This window comes from Phascolarctos cinereus, unplaced genomic scaffold (assembly GCF_003287225.1).
Source record: "Phascolarctos cinereus isolate Bilbo 61053 unplaced genomic scaffold, phaCin_HiC Scaffold_1;HRSCAF=81, whole genome shotgun sequence".
Classification (NCBI taxonomy): domain Eukaryota; kingdom Metazoa; phylum Chordata; class Mammalia; order Diprotodontia; family Phascolarctidae; genus Phascolarctos; species Phascolarctos cinereus.
Window position 1 is genome coordinate 227737435 of NW_027555514.1, and position 26905 is coordinate 227764339.

General features: G+C 36.9%; 1 pseudogene; it reads right to left on the reverse strand.

The window, feature by feature from the left end:
* Nucleotides 1–4083: 4083 nt before the first annotated feature.
* Nucleotides 4084–26905, reverse strand: part of LOC110211142 (PACRG-like protein) — a 58418-nt pseudogene continuing 35596 nt past the window's right edge.

Consider the following 26905-nt stretch of genomic DNA (forward strand, 5'->3'; position numbering starts at 1 on the left):
TTAAAAAATTCAGAACTTAAAAGCCAAAAAAGTGAGTGTTTCCACATACAGAGAACAGAAAAAAGATTATACATGAAGTTGCAAATTGGTTTTACTTAAGATTTTTTTTCTTTTTAAGTCCAGCAGTCAACATGTTTTTAAAGGTTATTTGTTAACCACTGACCCTGCTGTTCTATGAATTAAGTGCTCCAATAATTCTTCTTTTTCTACATTTCCCTTTTTTTTCCATTTTCTGTACCTTGCATAGTTTTTCTAAACATTTTTTTAAACAAATACTGTTTGTTTCTACACAAACAAAAGTGTACTCGATTATGTTTTATGTTTTAAAGTTTATAAAGTTATGTTTAAAAACAATGTAAAAGTCCATGGAAACAGTTCAGTCTCTGCATGTTTGGCAAGGGTAGATGGAACAGGATTTTATTCTGAACACTTTTCTATCAGTTTACAAGTTTACCTTCCCCGTGTTTTGTTGTTTAGTTGTGTTCAGCTCTTCCAGTAGAGCACAGCAGGCCAATGCTGTATGCTGGATTTTCTTGGCAAAGATACTGGAGTGGTTTGCCATTTCCTTCTCCAGTGGATTAAGGCAAACAGGGGTAAAGTTAAGTGACTTGCCCAGGATCACACAGCTAGTACGTGTCTAAGGCTGAATTTGAACTCAGATCTTCCTGACTTAAGGCCCAGTTGTCTATCAGCTGATATCTTTTAATCTTCCATGGCAATGTATTATCTGTGCAATTTATGCATTGTAGGCTATGCTTAATTCAAAAGGTCTGTGCCCCCAATTCTTTTACATTAATAATAATAGCTAATACTTATATGGGGCAGCTAGATGGAGCAGTGGATAGAGTGCCAGGCCTGGAGTCAGGAAGACTCATATTCATGAGTTCAATTCCAGGCTCAGACACTAGCTTTGTGAATGAGAGAAATGATTATTAAATAACCAAATATTGGGGAGATCCAGGAATTTTTCACTTCTGCATTTGGAGATTAGGTCAAAGCTTAGAGAACCTTACAAAGAATTTAATCTAAGGTGAATTACAGCCCATTGTGTCACACTTGGCCAGGTCTGGGCAGAGGTGGACCCCCTCTTGTCTAGATTGCCCTAGGCAGGGGTAGTCTGGATAAGAGATAAATCTTTTGACCAAGACTGAGTGATCAGTGAGACCCCCTAGACCCTTATTAGAATAAGGCCGCCCTGTGATTCCAAGGATAGATTAATTTTAAAGTACTATATGAATATTAGCTGTTATGATTGTGATTATTTTACATGTGCATGTATATATCTGTCCTCAATCACATTACAATGGAAGAAATCTGTGTAAATAATATTAGTTTGATTTTGATTTATTTTCTTCATTATCTATGTCATGCAGATTAAGTGGCCTAAAGTGAACGAAATCTGGGTGACATAAACGAGCAACTTTCTGCCCTTATCCATAGGTTTGCATTCTGGGACGATCTTTCTTCCGTACTTCCTTATGATTTATTTATTCATTATGAAAGGGATCAAATGCCAGTGACTTTTTAAATTGTATATTATTATGCTCCTTTATATTACTTAATATTGAATTCAAATAAAAAAAAGAATAAGGTCACCTGTCATAATATTCCTTCTCTCATTACTTGTTGACCAATCAGAGTTGATCATCATCCTCAGGACCGTCCACTCTTCCCAAGGGTATATGTAAGCTTTGACTAGGTTTCATGAGGGGGCTTTGGCATTCGAGAGTGCCACCTTTCCCTTTTATTAATTATTGCTGGCATGATTAATAAAATGACTAATTACCCAGAAACTACGTCTCTCAAACTTTTATATGTCATATGACCCTGGACAAGACACTTAGCCCTGTTTGCCTCAGTTTCCTCATCTGTCAAATGAGCTGGAGAAGGAAATGGCAAACCACTCCAGTATCTTTGTCAAGAAAGCTCATGGGGTCATGAAGAGTCAGACGTGACTAAACAACACTTATATGTGACAGACACTGTGCTAATTACTTACAATTATTATTTCATTTTACAAATAAGGAAATCAGACCTGCCCAGTATCGCACAGTAAATATAAAAGGCCGCATTCGAACTCAGGTCTTGCTAACTGTAAGCCATGAGCTGGATCCTAGGAGCCATCTAGCTGCATTTGGGGGGAGGGGATGCAGAAGCAACTACTGAACTGGAGATTGGGCACTTGTAGAAAAGTAGAGTCTGGCTGACTCACTCCCATTTCTTTGCTTCAGCCCTTCTGTTTCTCTCCTGGTTTTTAGTCTTCAGTTTTCCATTGACCCTTTTGACTGAAGTCATGAGAACAAATGGATGTTCAATTTGCAATAGCACTTGCAGAGTTATAGCAAAAGAGTAGATTCAGCAAAATTTCCATCCTTGACCTTACCACTGAGTTCAGCCTGAGCTATGGTTGACAAAGCGCAGTAAATTCAATGATAGAGACCTTTTTGTAATGCCTAAATTTTTCCACTTCATGGTCCCCTGCATGCAGTAGACCTTTAGCAAATGTTTGCTGAATTTGAATTTGTTAAAAATTGGCCAAGTACTTTTAAATTGGGAATCCAGGTAAATCATCTTTTCCTGAATGCTTTTTTTGTTCAACTGTAAAGGCTTCTCGGGTGAGAAATTCACTTATTAATACCGAGCAATTTCTCTAATACTTCAGTAACTACTGCAGATAAAATTATCCTGTAACCAGAGATTTAGAGCTAGAAAAGCCCCAATGGGTCAACTAATTCAATCCCTTAATTTTACAGATGAGCACACAGGCCAGGCAAGGTGAAATGATTTGCCAGGGTCACACAGGTAAGTGACAGAGTCAGGATTTAAACCCAGGTCATTTGACTCCATGTAGTACTATATTAGAACCCTACTGTCCACAGGATTACAGAACCACCCTGTAAGTGAAATCCTTTTATAATAAATTCTTCTTAGTTTTTTTTTTAACTTATCGCTCTTGGAAAAGCTTCCCTGTGCTTTGCACAGAAGAATAGGCATCTAATAAATACTTGGACTTATTAAAAGTTTCTTATCATGCCTGGCACATGTTGAATGAAAGATGAAACATTTCCTACTCTTAAAGAACTTATATTTTATTGGAATAAACAACACATACACCTATCAATTAAAAAAAATTGTGAGAACAAAAACATTAAGTATTTTTAAGGGGAAAAGGGCTAACAAGTTAACAGTAAAATTTTTGTGAATACACTTTGGAATTTCAAGAGTTGAATACCTAAATATCCCAATCTGCAAGCATATTTCTTTAAAGTGAGGAAATATAAAAAATAACATTTACTTATATACTATGCAACACTTAAACTCATGTATAATTTTAGCAAGTTATAGTGAGATAATAATTTATATGTTATAACAGAATTTTACACTGTTGAAAAATTCATATTTTGAAATGTTCCTGATGTTTTCCATTCCACATTATAAAAATATCTGTTTATAAGCAATAATTTATCAGTGAGTTACTGAGCAGTTTAATGACTCTTACTAATTTCTATTTCTCTAGTAGGTCTAAAAACCCTGCAAAGTATGACAGAGTAATTATGAAAAGTTAGTGCAATCACTAAAGTGATATTATAACTAAAAGCACTAAAATATGTCAAATCTGAAACTATAAACAAAACTGTGGTCTTTAATACAGACCAACTGTAGCAGAAAAAAAATTGTGTTTGATAAACACCACAAAATTGCACTAAAGAAGTCATTTCAGTAGTTTTCCACAATTAGCCATTTTCCCCATCCTGATAAATGTTTATTTACTGTGATTTGGTTGAATCAATTTTGTGTATTCAATTTTTAGCATGTAAATAACAAATCAGTAGCTGTGATAAAAAAATGAAATATGTTCGAAAGGGATCTTACGATGTTCACCACCAAGCTTCTGATCTCTCACTACTTAGTCAAATAATTTTGTTGTTCCTTTGATTTAAAAGCAGATGGAGGGGCAGCTAGGTGGCACAGTGGATAGAGCATAGGCCTTGGAGTCAGAAGGATCAGAGATCAAATCTGGCCTCAGACACGTAATACTCATTAGCTGTGTGACTCTGGGCAAGTCACTTAACCCTAATTGCCTCACAAAACAAACAAACAAAAAAAGATGGAACAAGAGGTTGGAATTTTAGCTTTGATAATCGTAAGACTGCCACTTTCACCATGTTGTTCTACCTTTTGTAAAGCACTAGATTGGCTCTTTGAATTTTTTATCCATTAATCTCTTGGAAGGACTTGTAAGCAAATACTTGATAAATGATCATTTAGAAAAGGCCCAACACCACCATTCAGCTGTACGACAGCATTCAATCCTCTTTCAAACACTTCACCATCTAAATGGGTCAGTGCTGCCTTCAAGACAGGAATCAGTCTAGACCAGGTTCCCCAGCCGGGTCTAGGTAGCAAGGGCACAGTTTTTTCAGTAGCACTTCCAACCAAAAGTAATTCTTTAAAATCATCTTTTGAGACAAATGTTTGTGAATATTTAGTCTGTCTTAGACCCTGCAAGGAATACCTCCTTTGGAGTCAATAGCAGCAAAGCAGAAGGAGCCTAAATGGGTCAATAGTTTTAGGACTAAGTTTATCACTTGGCTGAGGGTGAGGTTTCTTTACAATATCTGGAGAATTATTGGAGGGTAATGGCTTGTTTTGGTGTACTACAGATCTATGCTTTATTTGGAAACCTGATGACATTCTTTGTTCAGAGGTCCCCATTGCTCTCTTTCTCATCTGTAGGCTTCCATGACTCTGATTTCTGCATTCTTCCTTTCTTAGTGGTTACTCCCAAATTTGTAGGCTGCAGAGGAGGGAGGAATCATGTCCCTGATCTCCAGGAGAACAGAGCTCCACCACGGCAATTCTCCTACCACATAGCTCCTGGACCTGAATCCCTAAGTCCTCTTATACAGGCTGAGATTGGCACAGATGCTGGGGCCAAGGCCCTGGGACCAGGTACCACTCAAGCCAACCCAACCTGTGGCAGATAAGGTCTATAAATATATATATTTTTAAAAATATGATGCAGTTTGGAGGAAGGAATTACTAGCAGCTGTGGGGCATTGGGAAAGTCCTCACTTGGGAAGTTAGAGGCTGAGCTGAGTTTGAAGGGAGCTACCAATTCTAAGAGGAGGCAAGGAAGAGAGAGTATGTTCCAAGCATGCAGAGACAGTTCCTACAAAGGCACAGAGATGGGATAGATTGTAATAGAAATATTTGTTGTTGTTGTTGTTGTTCAGTTATCTCCAACTCTTCATGACCCCATTTGGAGTTTTCTTGACGAAGATACTGGAATAGTTTGCCATTTCCTTCTCTGGCTCGTTTTGCAGATGAGGAAGCTGAGGCAAACAGGATTAAGTGACTTGCCCACAGTCACACAGCTAATGTTTGAGGCCAGATTTGAACTCAGAAAGATGAGTCTTCCTTACTCTAGGCTACCTAGCTTCCCTAATAGAAATATAAAATTTAAATATTTTAAGTTAAATATTTAATTTAAATATTTAATTTATGTTAAATATTTTAAGTCCAGTAGAAATATAGTAGACTTAAAATATTTAACATACTTAGATTCGGTAACATTAAACCCCATAGTTAAAATATTGCTCTGGGAGTTACTATTAAAGATATCAATCTGATCCTTAATAAAAAGATTATGTGCCATAAAAAGGACCTTGTAATATCTTTAAGTTTGTTTGTATAGTTCACTGACCCTGAAGGCATGGAGCACATGATTGATTTTGTCTTCATGTACATTTTTACCCTGGCATTTGGATTTTACTGGTGAATCTACTATCTATATAACCAGCTGAAAGTTCAATGCTATTTGAAATTTTGCTAAGGGGAATTTCTCCACAAGATTTTGTATTTAAAAAAACAAACACCTGATCTAAAGTAAGAAGATGTGGATTCAAATTCTGGCTTCCTGATTTCCTAATATCTTATGTGACTTTGGGTAAGTCATTTCACTAGGTGAGCCTCATTTATAAAATGAGGGGTTTAAACTACATTAGCTCTAAATATCTTTCCAGCACAGAAACCTACATTTTAAAAAACCCTGTGCTTCTATTGGAATAAGTCAACAAGCATTTTAAAGTGCTTACTATATGCCAGTGCAATTAGAGACTGCTGAGGGTGGGGAAATGCTTAACATCCAGAAATCCCAATTACCAAGGACTCTCTTCCAGCAAGATTGCCAAGTGCCACCAGCTCGTAAATGTCAATGCAATGAGATAGAAGAAATGTACATATAGTGATTTCCCAGATCCTCATGGTTTAGTCATCATGAACACAGTCAGTGAAGCTCTGCAAGGCAGAGGCAGAAGTCAATTTCCTTTTATTTGTTTTAGTCCTGTCCATCATTTCCTCCTACAATATGAGCTTATCAAAAACAGCAGTACATACATTAGGGGGATAGTTCCTTTATTTAGATATTATAGAGTCACTCATTGCTAATGGAAACACAGCCACTTGAGGACTTGGAACAGCTCTCTATCATCAGTATGTCTATTTTTAGGAAACGAAGTGATGGGTAGTTTCTCTAGCTAAAACAACAGGGAGAATTTAAGTTGAAAGGATTCAATAGCCCATTGAACGTTTGGCTAGGAGTCACTGAATAATTCTCCTCACCTACGTAGGTGGATTGCTATAGGCAGCTGGCTAGTCCGAAGAGTGCTATGCCTGGAGTCAGGAAGACCTGAGCTCAATCAGCCTTTGTTTACTAGCTGTGTGACCCTGGGCAAGTCATTTAATACCTGGCTGCCTCAATTTCCTCATCTGTAAAATAAAGATAATAATAGCACCTACCTCCCAGGTTTGTTGTGACTTTTGAATGAGGTAATATTTGTATAGTGCTTGGCACAAAGTAGGTGCTGTATAAATGCCATTATTATTATACTATATAAATAGCTATTATTGTTAGTGCTAACAATCATAAGTGGCATAGGTACCATTTTTGCCTTTCATTCAGTTGACTGCATCTTTCAAAGTGTATGGTACTTCTTACCACTGGGTAAAGGCAAAGATCCACTTTAAGAAATGAAAATAATATCTACTCAATGAATAACTCAAATCATTTTCTCCATTCCCCAGATTTCCTTCAAATTCTCACTGATCTGTTTCTCAATTAGCAAACTAGATAGTACTAAGTCTAAGGATCATAGATTTAACACTAACAGGGATCTCTAAGTTCACTTTAATTTTGTAGATAAGGAAAATGATACCCAGGATGATTAAGTGATTTGTTCAAGGCTGCCCAAGTAGAAAAGTGGCAGAATGAGAATTTAAATCCCCTCCAAATCTAGCACTCTTTCACTCACTGTCACGTATGAGAAAAATCAAAAACCAGTTAAATTCTATGACAACTTAGACCTTTAAAAATTAAAAAAAAAATCTTGGTGAGGGGGGAGAGGGAGGGGAAGGAAGGAAAAAAATTCGGAACTCAAAATCTTATAAAATTAAATATTGAAAACTATCTTTACATGTAATTGGAAAAAATAAAATGTATTAAGTGGGAAAAAATAGACACTTTTATTCTTTTAGGCTTATATAATTCCACATTTAACACTGACCCCATAGATACCATGCATAAGATAAAAAAAATTGTAATTAGAATAGTCAACATAAAGGAAATGTTCAACTTCTATTTCAAGAGTAAAAGGATTGGGAAAAGGACCTCTTTGTACAAAAAATATTTATAGCAGCCGCTCTTTTTGTGGTGGCAAAGAATTGGAAACTGAGGGGGAAATGAGGCTAAGGTATAAGAAGACTATAAAGGTCTGGTTATGAAGGGCCTTGAATGCCAAAGTGAGCATTTTGTATTTTATCCTGGAGGCAATAGGGAGCCACAGTAGTTTATTGAATAGAAGTTCATGTTCTGAAGTGACATATTTGGACGTGTACTTTAAAAAATCATGTTAGTGGCTGAATGGAGGATATAGCCTGTAGTGAAAATGAACTTGATAAATATGCCCCCTAGAAGCCAGTGATTGAAGGTAAGAACACTTTACTTCTGTGGCTAAACCTTTGGCCTTTCTTTATATCCCTAATACTTAGCACGGGCCAGGCACAAAGCAAGTGCTTAATAAATACATGTTGACTAGGGGCAGCTAGGTGGTACAGTGGATAGAGTACCAGCCCTGAAGTCAGGAGGACCTGAGTTCAAATCCCAGCCTCAGATCAAACAGTTGACATGTACTAGCTGTGTGACCCTGGGCAAGTCACTTAACCCCAATTGCCTAAAAAGAAAACTGTATTTAAAAAAAATAAATAAATACTTGCTGTCTGACTGAAACCTCAAAAGAGGGATACCCTAAAGGAATTTCTTTTTTCACCTTCTCTCCAGCTGCCACCAGTTTGAAACTAAAGAACATTAACTGGTTCTTTATATTTGCTAGACTTACTAAGACTGTTTCAAAAATTCTGCCAAGGAATTAGAATAGCATAAAGCAAAATAAAGTTTAAAAAATCTTCCTTGTTCGTAAAGAGATATAAATGTTCTTTAGTTTAACCATAGGCCCTGTCAAACAAGCCAAGTCAAATGTTTCCTCTGTGACATAAAAGTTCAGGAGACATAATTTCTGGGTAACTAATCATTTTATTAATAATGCTAGCATATTATTAATAAAAGTGGTCAGTGACACTCTCCAATGCCAAAGACCAATTATGAAACCCACTCAACACCTATGTGTCCTTGGAAGAGTGGGTGTAACCGAGGGTGGCCATCTCTGATAGGTTAACAAGTAATGGGAGAATGAATATTATAATGAGAGGTAGACCTATTCTAATGAGGTGCTAGGGGAGGTGACTTTGATTAAATCATTTATTTCCAAATCATTCTCAGTCTTGGGCAATTTAGTCAAAGAATTTATCCCCACCTAGGAATTCACCTAGATAAGATGATCTAAGTAGGGTAAATTTTTGGCAGAGGTCAGTAATGTCCTTTAAAGCCTGGGCTTTGAACAAGGAAGTAGGACAGGGAAAAACTTTGCATGTCCCCCACAATTGGTTATTAATAATCATTGCTCTCATCTCCATGAGCCGTTTCCCTAATCTATTTTTTTATCCTTAAACTGGTAGCAAAAGGATAGAAAACACAGTTTTATCTAGTGAAGTAAATGATTAGAGAGGTCTTGTGGCCTAAGAGTCCTCCTATTTTCAACTAATAGAGAGATCCACAGTAAGCCTCTGCCTAACTGGGGTAATAATAGATGTTTTTGGCTTTGAGGTTTTTTTTTTTCCTTCAAAACAAAAGCTTTTACTTCTGTAAAGGAGTGTATTTGCATATCAATCTTTAGCCTAGTCTTACCTGATGCTAATCCACTGTAGGGCTTCATGCTCAAAAGACAAAGGAGAAAGAAACTAGAGAAAGCCTGTTTTCTCATACTGGGTTATATAATATTACCCCATTTCAAATGCATCATATATAGGTATAGAGGAACAGGTTTCTGATCATAAATATCCTCACTCCCAGCCTACCCTCAGCCCATGATCTATAATCACAGAAAATAAGAGGCTTTTTAAAAACCTTTTATTTAATTATTAAAGTCACGGTAGTACTACTTTTTTTTCACTTTGAATAGTACTAATGGGGTAATGGGACCTGTACCCCTAAAAAAAAAAGGCCATGTCTCTGGAAGTGATCAGTCACCAAATATTCCCATACATTTCAGCAACCCAGATCAAGGGAGCCTCCACCTAAAGTACCTGGCCCACCCCAGACTATTTACCACTCCTTAATCCCACCCAGATCCTTTTTATTGTCCTTTTTGTAAATAAGCATCAACCTCATCCTCCCTCATTAGTTTGCAGGTTCACTAAGAACCCAGACCACTTTTATTGGCATTACAATAAACTTTGCCACTTGACTAGAAGAGGATTTGAGTGTGTGAATTTGTTCCAGGTAGACACCTGTACCCTGACATTTTTGGAGTTCCCAGCAACCCCAGAAAGCTTCAGTAGTTCATTTGTGGGTTGATGAAAGTTAACTTTAAAAAACATTTATTAAGCACTTATTAATGTGCTAACTTCTTTACAAATGCCACTTCATTTTATTGTTATAACAAACCCTGGAGGGCACTATTATTATTCCCATTTTACAGATAAGGAAACTAATGCAAACAGAGGTTAAAGTGATTTGCTCAGTCTCACAGCTAGTAAGTGCCCCAGCATTCTATCCACTTATCACCTACCTGCCTCCTTATGAGCTACTGGGTCAAAAAACATGTTCTAAAAGCAAACAACTAATTTTTTTTTTTTTTAGGCAATTGGGGTTAAGTGATTTGCCCAGGTTCACATAGCTAGTAAGCATCAAGTGTTTGGTCTGAAGCCGCATTTGAACTCAGGGCCTCCTGACTTCAGGGCCAGTGCTCTATCCTAACGCTATTCCTAGGGAAATTGTTGATAGAGCACAGATTGGTCTAAGAACCAGAGGATACGGTTCTAATAGCGCTCTTTACTTGCAGCTGAAACCAGCCTAGCAAGCTGTTCAGCTAACAACTATTCCCTGCATAATTGTTGTTAATTTTCTTGGGAAGATAAGTCTTCTACTCCAGTAGATATGTCAGCTAATAAGAACGTATTGGAATGCAGAATTGGTTGGACTATACTTATTATTATTGGGTATGCTGAGTGCCAAATCTAGGCAAAATTAAGAAGACATTTTTGACACTCAAAATAAAATTCTAATGATCACCCTTCCATGGCTAAAGTAGAGTACACATAGAAATGTTATCTAAATCAGGCAAGAATAAGTCGTGAGGGGGTAGAGCCAAGATGGCAGAGCAAAGTCAGGGACTCACCTGACCTCTCCCAAATTCCTCTTCAAACAACTTTAAAATAATGCCTCAAAATGAATTCTGGAGCAGCAAAACCAGCAAAAGGGTGAAGCGAAACAGCTTAGTACCCAAGACAACTTAGAAGGTTGGCAGGAAAGGTCTGTCTCACTAGGGTGAGAGTGGAGTGTGGCCCGGCACAAGCCACACTGTAGCAAACCGTGGAGGTGGCTGCATGGGCAATGGAACTTTTCAGAGAGTTCAGCTCTCAACTAGTCAGAAAGACGAGTTTACATAAAGGGGACCCTTTGGTGGCACTGAGTTTAGGACTCTTTTGCATTGCCCATACCTGGCTCCAGGGCTAGGAGAAGCATTAGCACATATTGCTTGTCTTCTCAATGATGGGGGAGGAGAGGAAGGGAGGGAGAGAATTTGAAACTCAAACTTTAAAAAAATGAATGTTAATTGGAAAATAATAAAACGTTTTTAAAAGGAGCAAGTTGCATTCCCCCCAGATCCTGCTTCATTAGTTTAATTTAGCATTTAATTGTCCTTCCCTCTCCCTGTCCCACCCAGCTGAACCAATATACTTCTATATTTTTTAGATTGAAATTTGTTTGCTGTTTTCTTTTGTAGACGGAGGGGATTGTTGTCTGCAATAATTGGATAATTGTCTCAATTTTCTTTGAATTGCTTTGGCTGTAAATTGCTGGCCTGTGGGAGGCTTGTGTTATATACTTAAGGGACAGCTGAATGTGGGAGTAGAGGAAGTATGTCAGACATGAAAATAAGCACCAATCCACATGCCCAGAAGGAATAAAGGCAAGTCAAATGAAAATCAGAGACTAAATCTTATTGTAAATATAATATGTTTTTCCTGTCTTTTCTGTTCTCTGTATGATTCTTCTGGGAGTCTATTAATGTAGAACTCTGTGTATACTCATTCAGGATAATATTTATTTTCTTTTGGTATATAGGTGTTGGATACTTACCATTTCAGAGTAGCATACGTTCAGACAAGATCTTGGTGACCAAGCAGTACAGACATAGCCAGTTTTAGGGTAAACCCTCACATGTATCCTATGTAGTCTGATCACTTCACCTCTCTACCTATTACTGGCTCATTATCTTATTTAATTTCTCACCTCAGGTTCTAGGGCACTCAGGGACATGTTTGAATATTCCTCAATAATTACTGAAATTGTAACATCTTGGTAATCAATTAACTCAATCCCCTGACCTAGTTTATTTAAACAATGTTTTAATTAACCTGGAAAAAACCTTTTTTTTCCTGTAAATTTAACCTTTCTCTCTCCCTCTCTCTCTCATACACACACACACACAGATAGATAGATGCATAGATAGAGGTATGTATATATGAAACCCCTAATAAACAATCTATTAACACTGTGGAAGAAAATTCTATATTCTATATTGTAGGCACAAGCTTCCAGAAATAATTTTTGTTAATTTACCGTTATTCTAATCCAAGCATTGTTTTGTTTAAAGAAAGAAATGTCCAAACTGACAGAGTCCATTCATGCTCTCAAGCATCTGTCTCCACAAGTCATTTTAAAGTCCAAATTTATAGAATTCTTGAATTCTATCAGGAATATTCCAGTCAAGATTGAGTGAGGGCTTAGAATTAGGTGGCATTTCAGTTGACAGTTTATTTCATTAAACAAAAAAACAGTCACAACTTTCAGCACACCTTATTAAGAATCATTTTGCTAAAAACTATATGGTACTTTCTGGTCCATACCCTTTAAGGGTGTCACTTTCTAGCTAATCAAAGGTTAGGTTACTCGGGGGCAGGTGTTGAATGCCTGTAATTCCTGTTACTACGGAGGCTGAGATTGGTAGATCTCACATGAACTTGGGAGTTCTGAGATAAAGTAGAGCTGAGGCCTAGTGAGTGTCCACATTAAGTCTAACACCAGTATGGTGAGCCCCAGGGATGGAGGGAGGCACCAGGCTGCCTAAGGAAAGGCAGACCTGTTTAGGTCAGAAACAGAACAGGTCAGAGCTGCTGATCAAGTAGGGTTAGGCCCATGAGTGGTTGCTTTACTTCCAGACTGTTGTTATTCATCCTTCATCCTAGAAGAGGACCAAAGACATCATGAGAGTGATGTCTTGACTTGCACATGCCCCCAGTGGCAAGTCAAAAGACTGGCAATGGCCCAGGATGTAGTGGGTGACCTTGGCCTTTCTGAATGAAGGCCTTTCCCAGGTCTGAGGCAACACCTATTCGATGACTAAGGGCTAGGTAAGAGTTGAGATAAAAGATGGCCAAATTTACCATCACAAAAATAGCAGTTTGGGAGGAGAAATCCTCAAAGTTTCTGACCTGAACAGAAAACAATTGCTATTTACATTCATTCTAAGCCACCCAAACCTAAACCATGAGCCACAGAGGTTTGGGTTGGGGTGGCTGTTATTGGCCATTCAATGAAAGTCAGAGTTTTTTAGGTTGAAAAGATAGTCAAGTAGTTCCATTTGTAACACGGTGAGCTTCTTCAAAGCCTGTTTTTTCAGAGCTATAGTTGAAGAAATTCATAAATGAAAACAGAACAGGCCAAAAAGTAAATTGTCCCAGCTTTTTTAATATGTGTGTGTATCTATGTGTGTATATATGTATATATGTGCATAAAAATACATGAATATGTATGTATTAATCTAGTCCCCAAACTCTAAAACATTTTAGAAAATATAAGCAACCAAAAATTATACTATGGACAGAGCTCTCACATATAAGGATGTGGCACCCCAAATGGAGAGAGGACCACATGTGGTGAGGGAAGAAGAAAGAAGAAAAAGGAAGAAGGGGAAGGAGGAAGAGGAGGAGGAATAGTAACATTGCCCAACTTCTGCTTGAATTAACAAGTTGGGTCCCCAGAGAGAAGCTACTACTCCTCTCAAGGTTCTAGAATCTTCCAGACTGGGCAAGATAGGGGGAGACCCAATCTATTCCCCCAGCTTTCCCCCCCAAACCCCCAAACTCAAAAGGCAAAGAATGACTTCTTTTACCTAATCAAAAAACAATAACAAACAGTATCCCCCTTTTAGAGATGATAATGATGGGGGCAGGGCCCAAGCCAAGATCTTTGCCCTTTGCCCCAAAGGGAATCTGACTCACAGGCCCCAGACTCTCATCTCCCTTTGAAAGCCTTAGCCTTACCTTTCAATCTTATTCAGATCTAGCTCCCTTTTGTCTATAGGCCCCAGAAAGGCATTCCTTCATCTCCTTTTGAAAGTCCTAGCCCCACCTTGATTTTGTGCAGATGCCTTTCAAACTTCTGCCTTCCTGTTCCCTCCATTATCTATTCCCATTGTCTATTCAATCTCTCAGACCTCCCCAATTAGAATTGTTACCTAGACCCTTTTCCCAACCCCCTTCTCTGGCCACCCAAAATTACTTTTGTATTTAAGATCCACCTTGGCCCTCATTCAGATGCTGAGAATCTCAGGCCCACAAGGCTGAGAACCTCTCATGCCCGCTTGTCTTCACAGGCATCACCTGGCCCTAAGTGTTTTATCACTAATAAACTTTTCCTCTGGCTGAAGAAGATTTAAGTTGAATTCTTTCAGGCACGGCCCAGTACCGTGATCTTGGGGTCCCAGCACCCCAAAACCCCTAGACCTCTTCAATAATACTGAAGCAGAGGTTAAGTGGCTTGCCCAAGGTCACATAGTAAGTGTCTGAGGCCAGATTTAAACTCAGATCTTCCTGATTCCAGGCCCAGTGTTCTATCTACTGTATCACCTAGCTGCCCATTACAAATAATAAACAAAGACAAATAATTATTTATAATGTATCAGTTGTGAGAAAGATTGACTAGTCAGGCTCTAACTGTCACTCATACTGCTGTCTTCTCCTCAATCCTGGAGACATGGTCCTATCATTCACCTCTCTCGGGATACCAATTAAAGTCTCTTCTTAAAAATTATCTTCATTGTATTTCTTCCTAAGAGTTAAAAATAGTTCTCTCAAGTAAGAAGTTCTCTTAGTCCTTTCTCTCTGTACCTCACTAATTCTTTGTCTAGTATTACAATTAACTTTCCAGAATGACAAGTCGCCATTCTTCAAGTCTTTGTTGCTTCTTAAAAACATAGTCTCTTCAGGAGAGATTATTGAAGCTGTTATAACAACTCTCCCCACAGCCAAAATTTATTTAGTCTCCTGAAAAATCATTTGTGGTATATCAAATCTCTATTAATATTATATGAAAAATACACTAGCAATAATAATTAATGTATTATATGTAAAACTACATAGTTTAATTGTATGTTCTATATAATGTTATATTGAACATAATAATATAAACATAACACTGTATATATACATATATATGTGTATGTGTATTGTGTATATATGTGTGTGTATATATATATACATATATATATGTATATATATATATACACATATATATGTATATATATATGTACATACATATATATGTATATATACATATATATACATATATATACACACATATATATATGTATATATACATATATATGTATGTATATACATATATATATGTATATATATGTACATACATATACATATATATGTATATATATACATATATATGTGTGTATATATATGTATATATATGTATATATATACATATATATGTATGTATATATATACATATATATGTATATATATACACATATATGTATATATATGTACATACATATATATGTATATATATACATATATACACATATATATGTATATATACATATATATGTATGTACATACATATATATGTATATATATGTACATACATATATATGTATATATACATATATATACATATATATACACATATATATATACACACACACACACATATATATATATATATATACATATATATACATACATATATGTGTGTGTGTGAGGCTTACAGTCTTGGACTCATCCTAGCTTCCTCACTATCTCTCACCCCTCTTCCCCCCATTCAAAGTATTGCCAAGACTTCAATTTCACCTTTGCAACATCACTTGAACATACTCCCTTCTCTCCTCTGATACTGTCACTACCCTGGGGTAGGACCTCATTACCTCACACCTGAATTCTGAGTCTGCCTCCCTCAATTCTCTCCCCACTCCAATCCATCTTCCATTCAGCCACCAAAGTGCTTTTCCTAAAGTACAGGTCTGACCATGTAACACCCCCTTCCCTTACTCAATAAACTCCAGTGGTTTCCTATTGCCTCCAGGAGCAAATACAAAATCTTTTGCTTGACATTCAAAGCCCTTCGTGACCTAGCCCCATTCTACCTTTCCAGTTTTCTTACTCCCTACTCCCTGACACATACTCTTCAGTCCAGTGACAATAGCCTCCCTTGCAGTTCCTCAAACAAGAAATTCCATCTCTTGGCTCTGGACATTTTCTCTGGCTGTCCTCCATGCCTGAAATAGTCTTCCTCCTCATCTCTACCTACTGGCTTCTGTGGCTTCCTTTAAGTCCCAACTAAAACTCTACCTTCTGGGACTTATGATGAAAAATGCTATCCATCTCCAGAGAAAGAACAGATTAAAGCAGATTTTTTAAAAAAAATGTTTTCTTTTTCTTGAGTTTTTTTTTTAGCCTATGTTTTCTTTCACAACATGATTATTATGGATATGTTTTGCATGACTACCCATGTATAACCTATATCAAATTGCTTGCCTTCTCGATGGGGGGGGTGGAGGAAGGAAGAGAGAATTTGGAACTCAAAGTTTTAAAAACGAATGTAAAAAATTGTTTAGCTGTATAACTGAGGAAAAATAAAATGCTAAAAAATAAAATGAAATAAAATTCCACCTTTTAAAAGAAGCTTTCCCCAACCCCTCTTAATTCTAGTGCCTTCCTTCTCTTATTTCTTTCCTATCTATCCTGTATACAGTTTATAAATATTTGTTTGTTGTCTTGCCTATTTGATTGTGAGCTCCCTGAAGTCAGGGACTATCTTTTGCCTCTTTTTGTATCTCCAGCACTTAGCACAATGCCTGGCACATAATAAGCATAAATATTTATTGACTATTGACATCAAAAAGTACAAAGCAATATTCTATATAATTCAGCAATGAACTACATTTGGTTCTTTGAGTAATTCCCTTTTCTGCAACATCACATGTTAGCTTAGTTATAGGTTGAATGATTCTTGTTCTCTGTGACCAATTTATCTTGTCATTAAATTGGTTGATGGTAGAAGCACAATACCAGGATTTCTAACAAACTATGGCTTGTCTATTAACCTTATGAGATGCTACAGCTGAGCTTCTAAGCAGGAAATGTATTGTCTTGGTTTTATCCCTCCTGCTTGTCTGAACATGGGTTCTTTTCAATCCTAGCCAAAGTTACGGAGTTTATTTTATACAGTGTCTGCCTCTTTCAGAAATTTTCTGTGCTGATTCAGAAGCCAGCTGGGCTTTAACGTTCTTAGGCTCTCTCTCAGTGAAGTAGTTTCTTTGGGGTATCTTTTAATAGTTTATTTGCATCAAGGTAATTATTTGTTCTTAGTCTCTTTATATACAAAATATCTTGATTTCTTGTAGATGTGTGCCTGGCAAATTCATGTATTTCTACCTGGTTAATGGAGTCTCTGTTTGGCTACTGTTTCAAATGTCTCCAGTCATTTCTGAACACCAAAGGTTTTTCAGCAAAACTGTCATCTTGCTTCAATTCTTGATGATAAACTTGGGTGTCATACCAACATTTGTTTCTCGATACTGGTCCTTTGGCCAGCTTCCCCCAAACTAAGTGATAATTCTCTTCTCAAGTATACTTGGTATATTTATAGCTACTGTTCTTGTCCAGTTACTGCCATAATTACTTAAAGGGAAGAGTCCTTCCTGTATTATTCAGGGAAAAGGGAGTAAGATCTTGTTCTGAATTGATAAAGAAAAGACTGATAATTCTATTTGAGATTAATCCTTAATCCAAAGGCTTCAGACTAAGAAAAAGCTTTAATGCTTCCTTAATATTTCTAAAAAGAAACTAAAAATTTGTAGTTTTGTAAGGGAACTACTTTGTAAATCTTAAAGCTATATATAAACATGAGCTATGGAAGTAAACTGCACTTTTCCATGCCTAACTGTATATGTCTTTGTACCTGTAAGTATACCTGGAGAGTTAAACAGATAGGGCTTAGGTAGAGCAGCTCTGTCTACTCCTGACCAACCATGTGTGCTAGTTCAGTACTTGGATACTGTGGAGAGGTTGAAGTAATCACCATATTGGTCACTGATCACTGAGCTAATGGCTCAGTGGACCTTCAGAAAGGGAGTGACAACCCGTGACTTCCTCTGGCTTTGACCCTCCAAGGTCAAATATCACATAACTTTGGGAATTACTGTCAAGAGTAGGGGAAGGGCAGCTTGCCCTTTTACTGACCCTGGCCACCATGTTGCTGGGAGCAAGTAACCTAGAGCACATTTCCTAGCAGAGACTGGATATAGCTTCATAATCTGTTTTGTGTTTCTTTCCTGAGCATAGGCAATTGAATGGTACTTAGCACAGTGCCTGGCAAGGATTTAACAAATGCTTTTTGACTGACTTACTAGTATTGATTTTGAGATGGATGTATCTAGGCTATGAGGTGACTTTGTGAGTTCAAGAGTTTCAAAGGTCTTTGGTCCCTTGATTAAGAGCTGACTAGTAGCAGGGGCTATTGGAAGAGATGAGCACCCACAGAAGGAGAAGGTTAAGCTGTGGCCTGACTGGCCAGAAGATATGGACTTTGAGGGAGCAGCATAGAGCTGAAATGAAATGTAATAATACTTATTGACAGTTCCACAAAGTGCTCTACACTCTGATGAGATTTAAGTCTGAGCTTCCCAGTAGAATACGATGGTAGTCATAAGTTACTGAATCTTGTTTTAAGTCTTTCTGTCAATGTGTGCTCATGAGTGTTTCATGTTTAGCATTTCTTTTGTATGTAGGACATAAATACCTATTTCACATCTGATTTGTATTCTACATTGAGTATATTTCTGTTTTTTCCTTTGGGGAAACCCTAGATATAAGCCAAACCTACACCTTTAACAAATTTTCCTAATGGCAGTGAGTTGGGGGATTGAGGGAAGAAGCGGGGGATGAAATGAACCAAAGAGTTTGAGAAGAAAGAGCCTTACCCTTCCCTTTCAGTCAAGTTCAAAGTCCTTCCTGCTGGACTGAATCCAGTATGGACTGCATGCATTTAGTGAGAGGGTCCCCTTAGTAGCAAAGAATAAGGTAAAGCACCCAGTCCCTTGGACCCAGTATTATTCATCACTCTTAGATATGAATATATTCTTTATATCAATGAGCATGGTATCTCCAACAGCACCGGTTGCTAGAACCCCTTGAACCTAAACATGTGATGGTTTCATAAGCTGATAATAGTCTATGCCAGGCATTGGCAAACTGTGTCCTGTGGGCTAAATCTGGCCAGCTGCCTGTTTTGTACATTCCATGAGCTAGAAATGGTTTTCAAAATTTTAAAGAAAGTTTTTAGTTCACTGGCCATTCAAAAACAGGAGGCAGCCCAGATTTGGCCATAGTTTGCTAAACTATGTCAACCTAGTCAACCCCTGGTATACCCAAAAGAGCCTTGATCTATAAGGCATGTTTTCCGTTATGTTAAAATATTAACACCGGAGAATATTACATTCAATGGGCTTTGATGCAACAAAGGTGCAAAATTGAATGCAGTAGAAATTTGCATATATTTGCAACACCTACTTTCTATGCTTTTTAGCAGAATTAAATTTATGGAGAAATCAAGCTCCTGATTTATTTCAGAGCATTTCATATTTGAAATCAAACAATACATTTTCAAAAAAACATCACCATGGAGCAGGCCTAGAGATGGGTGGAGGTGAGGGTGGAAGAGTACCCCAGGATATCCCAGCTTCTGAGGAGACCAGCATGTGAGGAGAGGGTAAATTAGGGGCTAATTTTAATCTACCATCTGGCACCTTCCAATTTTAGTAAATCATTTTTGCTAAGAATAACAAATGCCAAGCTTTTCTATGCTGCTGAAGAGTTACAAATGCTGTCAGTGTCCTCTAAAAATGGGGCCCTAGGACAAAGCTCTGGTCTCCCTGCCCTAGTTAGAGCTCTGCAAATACATTTAAATGATACTAAGTGAATTTAGACTAGAATAACTTATTGATAAGGAAAGGGTTTTTTAATATGCTTTTAACACGCTATAAAGAAGAGATTATGAAATTGTTACTGCTGAAGATCCTTAAGAAGAGGGCATGAGGAAGGGCAGCTAGGTGTTGCAGTGGATAGAGCACTAGCCCTGAAGTCAGGAGAACCTGAGTTCAAATCCAACCTCAGACCAAATACTTGATACTTACTAGCTCTGTGACCCTGGGCAAGTCACTTAACCCCAACTGCCTAAAAAAAAAACCCAACAACAACAAGAAGAGGACATGGGACTAAAATGATTATAGATGATGTAATTCTGGGGATTAAGTGTGACATATCAGACATATAAACATGATGACAAATAATTTTCAATATAGTTTAACCTTTCCAAGTTATTTTTATACTCATCCTACTTATAATGATAAAAGCCCTATAGAAATGAGAGCTATTGTTTTTTATCATCATTCAAAAGATAGAGAGCTGAAGTGCTACACTAGTGCCAATAAGAATTTTTTAACATAATTTTTGGTCTTTGTTATTCTGAACTTGACAAACACAAATAAACACAAGAGTTTCTAAATACAAAGATAAATAGAGAAAGAGGATTTTATATCAGTCAATCAACATTTAAGTGCCTGTTGTGTGCCAGGTATACAGAAAGAGACAAAAGACAGCTCTTGCCCTCAAGGAGCTTATAATCTAACATACTATGAATCTCCATTACATACAGCTTGCATGTTTTAAAAGTATATAATTAATTCAGTGTGTCCTGATTGTTATCTCCCTCTAAATGTCCCTCTGTTCTCTTCTGTGTCTTAAAAAAATTCATGATCATTCTTTTGTTTTTCTTCTTTGTCTTCCTCTTCATCTTCCTCTTGTTCTTCCTCTTCCTCCTCCTACTCCTCTCTTCATCTTCTCCTTCTTCTTCTTTCATCACTGTTGCCAGCCTCCTTTTCTTCCCCACAACTTAAAAATGACAACCCTTGTAACAAAAGGACATAGACAAGCAAAAGAAATCCACACATTGGCTATGTCCAAAAATATATCTCATTCTGCTCCTTGTATCCCTCATCCCTCTGTCAGATAGGGGATGGCATACTCCTCATTGTCCTCTGGAATTGTGATTGCTTATTGCATTTATCAGAATTTTTGAGTCTTTCAAGTTCATTTTTCTTTGCATTTGTTATAGTTACTGTATACATTTTTCTCTTGGTTTTGCTCACTTGACTCTGCATTAGTTTGCGTAAGTCTTCCCAGACTTCTTTTAATCCATCCCTTTCAATTGTCTCCCATAGCAGGTGTCACACTCCAATAGTAATGGGAGGCACTAACCCATAAATAAGGATGCCTGTGGGCCAAATATTGAGTTAGAGAATGACATGTTAATATTATCTATGTTTTATTATATTTTAATTTGTGTTATTAAATATTTTCCAATTACATTTTAGCCTGGTTCTGGCCTCACTAGGAGTGTTGTGGGCCACATGTTTGACACCTCTGTCTTACAGCACAATAACATTCCATTTCATTCATATGACAACTTGATTGATCATTCCCCAGTTATAGGCAATCTCTTAGTTCCTAGTTCTTTGTCAGCAAAAAGTACTGCTATAATTTTTTTTTTTTACATATAGATCCTTTCCCTTTTTTTTTTGATGTCCTTGGGCTGTGACCTTGGATTATTGAAAGATCTAGTGTAAGGCCTTCAACACTTTGGGTAAAATTGCTAATGGACAGGAAGATATGGGTAAGAAATGGACATTATGAGGAAGTATGGATAGGTTTCCATCTATACTATTGGAGGGAATACCCCCATTAATGAAGTCATAAATCTACTTATATAAAGAAGTATCATTATTCAATCAATATTTTTATTAGTCTTTCATTGCTAATAATATATTAAATCATAAAAACTGCATTTCAGTATCTAGTAGCAGCTAGACAGCACAGTGAATAAAGCAATGGATCTGGAATCAGGAAGATCTGAATTAAACCAGTCTCTTGCAGTTACTAGCTGTGTGACCCTGGGCAAGTCACTTAACCTCTGCTTCAGTTTCCTCATCTGTAAGTAAGGATAATACCAATATACTTCTCAGAGCTGTTGTGAGGATCAAATGAGATAATAAGTATAAAAAATGCCATTGAGGTGAGTGTCCACTGAGACATTAAGTTGTTATAGGAAAACGATTCTCCAAGATTAGATGACTCTTCTTTTGGATCAATTAAGCAAAATTTTAATTGTATAGTTTACCCTGAGTTGTGTAACTATGGTTTTATCATACTGTGAAATATTCCTTTGTCAAGATTCATATAAATGTTACTTCAAAATGTCTTGTGTTAGTGAGATGTCTGAGACCTCTGCATGATCTGGTAGTGGACAGTATTGTATTGGTGGGGGCTCAGACCATGATCGGATAGTAGACTACCCAAAAATAGCAACAGGAACCCAGAAAAGGCAGCAAGAGGCTCCAGAATTCTTAGAGGTTTTAAGGGCCCAGTGTTATGAAGGTAAAAATCATAACAACAATTTTAGGAATAATATGCCTAAATGTATCCATTTTTATTGCTAATACTTAGACATTGGGGCATTTTCATGGAATCCTTTTGTCTTTCATTTTAAAATATGCTTGTTTCAGGTATTATAGTTAATGCTGTGTTCATGTTTCCCTTTCAGAAAATCCTTTTAAGATTCTCAAGACGCTGATGCTAATCTCTTTTCTCTGAAGATCATAGTTTCCAATATATGGTGAGAACCTCTTTTAATCTTTGGCCCACAGAATAATGGTTTCATTTCTCAAATTTCTGTCCTAATAATTGGGCATATTTAAAAATATATACATGTTCCTTTCCCCACTTTCTGAAAGATATTTGTCCCTTCTGGCCATAGTGCAGGCTTTTTCCTTTCTTCTAGTTTTTTGTCATGCAAGTTTCTGATAAGCCTCTTTGCAGTGATGTTTTCCTGTGAAAGAAATGTTTGTTGATTTTGCTTTTATTGTTTTTAAAATTGGCTTTTGCTTGGAGTCTAGTGAGAAAGATACCTGTATTCTTCTAAGGTTTTCATACTGGGAATGGCAGGTAATAGTAGGAAATAGTTCATGGTATTCTGCAAAAGACATTATTGTGATAACCTAAGCAATCTGTAGGAAATTATTGCTGTATGGATTGGGTTTGTTTGTTTGTTTTTTAATAAAATAATGTATTTCCAGCCTTATGATATTTTTATTGCTGCCTGAAAATGGACATACTTAACCAAGAGAGACAATCTTTATAGGATATCCCATCATAAACAACTTTCACAAACAACTTTTTTTTAAAATCAGAAAACACACAAAAATTTTTACAAAATGGTAGAATGTTTTGTAGAAGAATTGTATGTATTCTCTATGAGCAGACAGGGAGTAGGGAATGAGAACAAAACCTGATTTTGATTAGTATTGTGTTTCAGTACATTTTGCTATCTGGGAATACAGGAAAACCTTGTAAATTTGCTTTAAATTGTTTTATTCAATTCTTTGTGTACCACAAAGCCAAACAAAAGCACATTTCAGGTTGCAGACAGCAGTGCTCACAGGCATAAAAGAAATTTTAAAAAACAACAACCAAAGTAATGTTATGATCAACCTGGCAATATGCCTATAAAAAATAACCACTCAACAAATAGCTTCCTTTGTTACCCTAGTGAACAGTTCCATAATCAAGAGCACAAACAGAAAAATAAAGAAGGCTACTGATGGTCAAAATCAGCCTGTATTGGTAGGGATTAGTATATAGGATGCAGAAATGCTGATCAATTTTGTTATGATAACAATGACAAAGGCAAATTTGGATAATAATAATGATGGTAGCTCGCATTTATACAGCACTTTGAGGTTTATATTTGCTTTATATAATTAATTTCAATTGCTCCTCAGAACAACCCTTTGAGGTAGGTGCTATTTTTGTCCCATTTTACAGCTGAGGAAACTGATTTTGAGTGAGGTTAATTGACTTGTCCAATGCCACACAGCTCTTAAGTGTCTGAGGTCAGAATTCCAACTCAAGTCTTCCTGACACCAAGACCACTACTATGGTACCTAAATGACTATGTAAACATCTGGAGATGTAATAATCCAGGGCCAGTCACACCTCTTTAATGTATTGCTGATCCTGACATTACTCAGAGGAATGCTTTTGAGGGAGACTTCTGAATCATTACATTTTGTTAACTGTACTGCTTGGATTAGACTCTACCGTCATCATCTTCATGTCTCTCTATCTCCCCCCCCCAAAAAAAAAGCTCATCACTAAGAAACTCATCATTACAGAGATTGCATCAGCTTTAGTGCTCATACCTCCTCTGTACCCTCACTTGCCTCTGCCCCTCTGATTGGAGTGCTGAGGGATGGAGCAAAAGAACTCCTCCCAAAGCCTCCATTAAAAAAGGGCTCAGAAACCTAGCTGACTCTTCATTTACCACCAGCTGCCCCACCATTATGCTTCCTGCATCTTCCCCTCCCCACTTTCAGCTTCCTTTTGTGTATCTTCCTTCATTAGATTGTAAGCCCCTTGAGGGCAGGAACTATCTTTTTCTCATTAGTATTCTCAGCACTTAGCTCTGTGCCTGGTACTTAGTAGGTGCTTAATAAATGTTTATTGTAGTACAGACAAATATGCAATTTACCACCTTTGATGATTCCCCCTCAGCTATCAAATTAAGCCCGAGATTTTTAGGACATCATTTAGGACAGTCATGGTCCTCTATAATATGGCTACACTGTCCTTTCAACCTGCCATGTAGCCCAGGGTTCAAATAAAGTGTGTTGCTCACTGTTCTTCAAACACACCCCATCCTTTTCTGTTTTCTTGCTTGTTTGTATGGATCTCTACTTGTATATCCTAATAATATGAGATAATTTTCCCTTTCTCTTTCCCCTTAATTTTTTAATATCATTAAGATATAACAGAATGGTGGGCAGCTAGGTGGCTCAGTGGATAGAGCGCTGGCTATGGAGTCAGGAGGACCTGAGTTTAAATCTGGCCTCAGACACTTGACACTTATTAGCTGTGTGACTGGACACTGGGCAAGACATTTAACCCCGATTGCCTTGCCAAACATATATATAGATATATCTATCTATATAGATATATCTATATATATCTATATACATGCAAACATATATATATATCTATATATATATCTATATATATCTATATACATGCAAACATATATCTATATCTATATCTATATCTGTATCTATATCTATATCTATATCTATATCTATATCTATATCTATATCTATATCTATATCTATATCTATATCTATCTATATACATACAAACATATCTATATCTATATCTATATACATACAAACATATATCTATATCTATATATCTATACACACATACATACATATATACATATATTATATATACCACACCCACCCATATATATATACATATATCTATATCTATATATCTATATCTATATCTATCTATATATATATATCTCCATGATTGAATGGAAGCAGTTTATCCTTTTAGTCCTTTATTTTTGTACATCATGTTTACCTTTTTAGGTTTCTCATTACTCCTGTGAAGAAGAAACTTTGAACTTCAAAGCTTCTATGCACCTCTGGTCTTTTCATCGGAAATGCTTGGAAGTCCACTATTCCATTAAAGATCCACCCCCCCCCTTTAGTATTATACTCAGTTTTTCTAGGTAAGTTATTCTTGGCTATAAGCACATATCCTTTGCTTTCTGGAATATTGTATTCCAACTTCTCCCCTCCTTTATAGTGGTGGCTCCTAGATCATGTGTGATCCTGACTGTGACTCCTCAGTACTTGAATTTTTTTTTTTTCTGGATGCTTGTAGTATTTTTTCTTTGACTTGGAAACTCTGAAATTTGGCTATAATGAACCTGGGGATTTTCATTTTGGGGTTTCTTTTAGGAAGTAATGGGCAGATTCTTTCTAGTTCCACTTTGTCCCAAGGCTCTAAGAAATCTGGGCAGTTTGCTTTTAAATTTCTTGAAATATGATATCTAGGTTCTTTTTATGGGTCATGGCATTCAGAGAGTCCAACAATGCTTAAATTTTTTTCTTTTTTTTTTCCAGATCAGTTATTTTTGCTATGAGATTTCTTATACTTTATTCTATTTTTTCAGCCTTCTAACTTGTTTTAACATTTCTTGTTGCCTCATGGAGTCATTGGCTTCTTTTTGGCCCATTCTAATTTTCAGAGAGTTTGTTGCTTGTGCAAGGATTTATGCTTCTTGTTCCAAGCTATTAATTCCCTTTCTAATTCTTTCTTCCATAGCTTTCATTTCTTTTCTATGTTTTTTCCTCCTTAAGTACTCTCATTTCATTGATAACAACATCTTTTAACTTTAAAAGAAGCCAAACAAACCTCTTGCTTCATCTCTTCCTGGAATTATAGTTGAATTTTCTCCCCAAGCTGCGTTTTTCTTTTGCTTGTAGATGTTTTGGAGCTATTCTCTTCTAAGTTTGTGTCTTGAGCTTCCCTGCCACCATATTTCTTTATTCTTTTTTTTTTCTCATTGTTCCAGCCTATTCTCTGTCTTCAGACTTGGTGTGAGGGTCTGGCTCTGCTGTACTTCTGGAGGGAAGGTATGGGCTGGTCCTATTACTGTGTTCTCGGGGTTTTGAGTATTGTGTTCAGGATCTCAGGAAGAGGCTGAGTACCTGCAAACTTTCAATGCTCCCAAAGTAGTCTAATTCAGGGCAGAATGTGACTGCTATGCCCCTAGTCTGAGCTTTGCAAGTTCCTGACCTGGGTTTCAGTCTGAATAAGAGCAGATTGCTAATAGAATCAGCCCCTTTTATTAGCCAGCTGGAAACTCTGTTGGAACCAGCTCTTTTAGCTCAGAGCAGCAGAATTGTAGGCTCCCCTTCATTCTGAGATTCCTGCTCTGGTTATTATTCCTCTGTGAGCTGGGCTAAATGTTGGAAAAGAAACCCTGTTCTGCTCCACACTGAGCCATACTGCTGCTGTTGCTGGCTTCTGA